Below are 5,395 nucleotides of genomic sequence, written 5' to 3'. Positions count from 1 at the left end.
CCCCGGGCAGCCTCCGGCCGTGACCCGCCCGCCGCCAGGCACGGGCTGCCCGCCGGGCGCGGCGGCCGCAGGTGCTCCGCATCCGCTGGGCGTGTGCGAGGAGGGCTCGGGGCGGCCGCCCGGGCTGGCGGCTGTGCCCCGTCGCGCCTCGCTGTCTGCCCGTCCGCGGTGCTCTCCGAGCGCCAGGCAATGTCCTGCGCCCGCGCACGTCCCAGTCCCCGCTGTCCCACCGATGTCCTTCACCCGAAGACAGCTGCTGTCGGGTTGGAGAAGGGCTTTCAGCCGGCTGCTGGAGGTCAAACGAGATGAAAATCCAGCCAGCAGTGAAAGGACAAACTCCAGTTCTCACAGGAAGCCTTGGTGAACGTTTAGTATGCTGAAAGGAGTTTCCAAGCCTTCACATGGAAATGTTTGGCTCTCTCCTCCTCTTTCTCCAATGATGCTTAAAATAAAGACTGCTATTTCAGCCATAAAAAGAGTTACACTACTTTAAGAGATGATTTAATTATAGCTCTAGTGGTTTTAGTGTAGATTCATGAATTGCTTTCAAGATTTTCCTTCCGTGCCTAAATGGAAAGCTCTTAGTTGTGGCTTGGCAAATGCATGGTGAGGGGAAAATCTGCCAATGCCCTAAATAAACAGCTTGTTAGGGGTACAGCATGGGGTGACCATCTCTTGGGAAAATTGGATTGACTGAGGGTCCCACCTGCTCCTTTAATTCATGCACTCACAGTGCAAGTCCACATCTTCCACTATTAAACAACAAAATTATCTGGAGAAAAAATTTTTTTCAAAGTCTAAGTGCTGCCACTTCTGTACATTTCCATGGAACTTCTGGACAATCGCACATTGTAAGTGGTGACCAACAGGTCACTTTTCCTCTTAAAAACACGAGTTCTCCCACTGTGCAGAGAAGTGGTGGTTTCTTACAGCATTACAGAAGCTGAAACGAGCTGCTGTCTCCTTTCTGCTGGATGATGTCATGCCCCAGTTTCCTGGGTACCCGAAGTCCACGGAATGGAATCTGCACTCATGTCGTTTGTTTGTTTCCTCAGACGGCTGAAAAGTGAATGGACCTGTATTTTCTTCCCTGATGGCTATGATCCGCTGTCCCCGTGCTACCAGACCTGACTTGAATTAAAACAGCTGTGTGGTATCTTGTTATTGCCCTGCTGACTGCACTGTGCACTGCCCTCCCCACCACAGGGCAATTCTTAATGGCATGAGCTGCATGCTAGCAAGACCCGGAGTTGTGCTTCCTGCCCTCATTTTCACATCCTCTTTGGCTTTGCTTTCTTCCTCAGCTGGCGTGTGCTGGCAGCCTGGCTGGGATTCAGTTCAAAGCGAGGACACGTTCAGGTGTCCACGAGGAGGTGGCTACATGAGCTCTAGTTTGCTTAAGCTTTCACTGTGGCCAGAGGAAATCTGGTTGGGACAGTCATGGGTAGTTAGAGAGGGATCTGGTCACACTAAAGTAGACACACAGCTAGAACTCATCACTCAAGCAAAGGTGCTGGTTTTGCTTGGTGCTCTCCAGGTTTCCCTCTAGTAAGGAAGATCTTGTGTAGGTCTTGTGCCATACCTACCAGCCTCATATGGCAGAGGTCTGGGTGTCTGGCTGGCTCTTTTTGGGCAACTGAATGTCTCATGCCATGGCAGGCCTGATGGATTGCTCTTTGGGGTGCATTCCCTAGACTAGGTCTCTGCTGACCTGTTAAGTTTGAATGGCTCACAATATGTTGAAAGTAAACACCAATCCTGAGTTTAGTCACATCCACTTCATCCTCATCCAGTGGCCCTACTCTAATCTGCTAGACAAATAGCAACACCGTCATTACCAAGTGTCTCAAATCTGCTAGGAAGTCAGCTGTGTGAGAAACAAAGATAACTCTGGCCAGTCACTCTGCTTCTGGATGTTTGTGTGCACCAACACCATTTATCTCGTTGGCCTCTGTCTGGCCTTGTTTCCTCTCCTCATCAATCCCTGTCCACAGCCACACCATTTCTAAACAGATGCTGGCTCTGCCCACCACAGCTGTGTGCAAACAGAGAGACAGCAAAACCCCAAAGGAAGCAAAAAGGACTTGTATACATAATATTGTGTATACACAATCTTTGGCTGGTACAGCACAGCCTTACCCCAAATGCCACAGAGCTCTCCATGCCTGGAACATGTGTGTTTTAGCCTGCTTGGGCAGACTGTTGCAGAAAACAGCCTGGGCTGTCCTGAAATGACCCTGCACCTCATGGAACAGGGTGGACAATGACGCACTCCTGGGGGGTCACCCTGCCACTTGTGCCTGCTGGCCTTGGCCATTTATGATGACTCTCTCAGGAAGCTGCTCCTTCTGATGCTGTGAAGGTCTCATCTCATGTGACATCCATTTACAAGGTGATCAATGCACAAATAGGCATTCTTTTGCTGTGGAAAGGGCTCTTTGATGCTGTTTTTATGCTGGAAAATAGCTTCTTAGATATGAATTCAGGCAATAAGAGGAAAATCTGTGAGACTAGCTTTATGCTAAAATGGCCTACTCCAAAATCATGTTGGGATGCCCAAAACAAGATATCTGAGCCAAGGCATGTGCTACTAAAACAAGATGTCACTGGATACCTAATCCATCTGCTCCTATCACTGCCTCTCCAGCCTATCACTGATGCTTTAAGGAAAAGAGTAACATCATGAAAATATACAGAAATAATCCCCAGACTGCTGGAACTGAAGTGAGAGAAGACAAGACAGCATCAGAGAGTGTCTGTCTAGCAAGTCTATGAGAAAGAGAGACAGCTAAAGAGTGAGCATTAATGTGTAATGCAGTTGACTCCTTCCTTTCTTCCCTTGTGCTCCTCTGAAAGAAGTGATTAAGACTTACTCCAGAATGTCAGTGGCACATCCCAGGACAGTGGAGATCAGTCTTCATATTCAGCACAGGAGATGTCTCATAAAAGCTCTTCTGAAGTTTCTTTAACCATCTTCGAACCTCTCACACAGGACTAGCTCTGACATGGGCAAGTGTTGCAAACCTTGGTTGGTAACCTCCACAGCCAGCCAGCAGTGCCTTGAGAGACCATGGGTATTACCTCTCCTTGTTGTTTCCTTCTATGGAGTCGGTTGCTGTGTATTGTTCTTCTAGGTCACTCAGCAGAACTGGATGGGAAACAAATTCTTGGTCTTACTCTGGAGGCTAGCATGGAACAAAGGCTAATTTATATATCTTGACTTTAGGGTTCAAATGTTGCTAGAAGAAATTTTTGGAGTGTCCACACAGGGCTTCTTGGTAAAAGGCCCGTTTTGTCACTGTATTCCTTCCTGGCACCTCTGTTGCAATTCCTAGCAGCTCACATCAGATATTACAAAATACTTGGTTTCCAAATGTCCCGGAATGGGCCAAGATGGGGCCACTCAGCTGCACTGGATAAGGAACTCAGAGCAGTGGGGCCAGAAGAGTCCTCTCTTCAGGGACTGGCTCTGAGATGACTTAGAGCTGTCACAAGAGCCTGCTAGCCAGCTGGGTAAATGTCCCACACAGGTGGAATTTCTCATGCTCTACCACAAAGATTTCAGGGTTGTCTGGCTCAGCAATCTACTAATCTGCAAGGAATGGTGATTCACAGCATTTCTTTCCTTGAAGGTATTATAGGAATAACCAGACCTCAGTCCTCAGCCTTCACATAGGCTATCCTTCTAGCTGTGTGATGGAGTCTGAACTGAGTGAGACCCCAGAGCAATGAACTATCTCAGCAGACTTCAGAAGGACATAAAAAATGTCCTTGGCTTCTCATACAGCTCATCACCTCCAAGCATGGCTTCATTTTGCCCTGGCTTACATAATCTCTGAGACATGCTGTCATTGCTTTTCCAGGGCTGAACAAGAGCATGCTCTCCTTGGGCACACTCTCGTGCCTCTGGTAATGGGCTCGTAGGCGTGTCTTATAAGAAAAAAAATCCCCCACACTGTTCTTTCCCTCAGTAAATCCTCTGGACATCATTCTCATTTCCATCCTGGTGCAGTGGGGATCCTCATCTACTGTCTCTCCCTTCTGTGTCTTAGAAGTATGAATTTTCATTGCAATGTTTAGTCCAAACAGACTCAGCACCTTTTGATGCAGCTGTATCTTTTACTTTTCTCAATATCACAGAATCACAGAATGGGGCATGTTGGAAGGAACCACAGTGGGTCATTTGGTCCAACCTCCCCACTCAGGATTGCATCCAGATGGCTCTCAAATATCTCCAGTGAAGGGGATTCCACACCCTCTCTGGGCAATCTGTTCCAGTGCTCAGTCACCTGCACAGTAAAGTTCTTCCTCATATTCATGTGAAATTTCCTATGCATCAGTTTCTGCCGATATCACTAATTGTTGTTAGCCTTGTGGCATTAACTGATGTAATATCTACATTAACTGATGTAATATCTTTATGTCCGGTATAGTGATTTTAATTTAATAAAATTAGAAGGTATTTTGCTGTCCTTGAGGATAATTCACTACTCTGTGCATAAAACTGGGGAGACAGGAAGAGTGTCTGTCCCCCCTAATTTTTTGGGGGAGCTCTACAATGAAATTTCTCAGGCAGTTTGGCTAGTCAGAAATGTGCAAAAAAAACTCTAGAAAAATTGCCCTTCCTTTCCACACTAGAGTAGAGCTGAGTGGGAAGGTACCAGTGACTCATAGCATCCCTTCCAGATGCTACAGGACAGTCACTACTTCTTCCCTGAGAATGGAACAGCAACCACATGTGATTGGTTGAACCCTGTGCTGCTACTGAAAGCAGATTTAACTTCCTCAGTCTCTGTTTCCATTCCTATGGCACCTGCATGTAATGGTTCACTGTAGAATTTTCACTGGTACTCTTTAGATCTCCTGGATGCAGTGCAAGATTCAGCCATGGATATCTGACCTATACTGCTTCACTTCTACTTGACTGAAACCATTAGGATACTGGAATTATGAGTATTTATTATCTGTTCTATGGAAGTGCTTACTTTCAAACCCAAGAGGTGTCTCAGATGTTAGGTGTTACACAGACAGAACATAAAAATGAGACTTTAGCCCAGAGTTTACAGTTCAGATTAAGAGTATGTGGAGCAGGCTGTTAAACAAAGAACTGTCTAGGGAAAAGTATCAGGTAGAAAAAAAAAAAAGTGTCTGTAAAAGATAATGTAGTAATCTAAAATAAAACAAGTTTTGAGATCAAAGTTGGGTTTCACTTACACCTTTATTGTTTGGTCAGAAAATAAAGTTTGGAAATCAAATTCACCAGATAGCCGTGTCTCTTCTTGACTGACCTGGTGTAGTTGTGTATTTTGCACATGCCATTAATAAAACACATTAGTTTTCACAAACAGTGCAAAATACCATAGTAATTTTTAAGCCACGAAGCAAAATACCTAGT

The sequence above is a fragment of the Anomalospiza imberbis genome, chromosome 3 (genome assembly GCF_031753505.1).
Source record: "Anomalospiza imberbis isolate Cuckoo-Finch-1a 21T00152 chromosome 3, ASM3175350v1, whole genome shotgun sequence".
Taxonomy (NCBI): Eukaryota; Metazoa; Chordata; class Aves; order Passeriformes; family Viduidae; genus Anomalospiza; species Anomalospiza imberbis.
The sequence above is the reverse complement of the archived record's forward strand: the minus strand, read 5'-3'. Positions refer to the sequence as shown.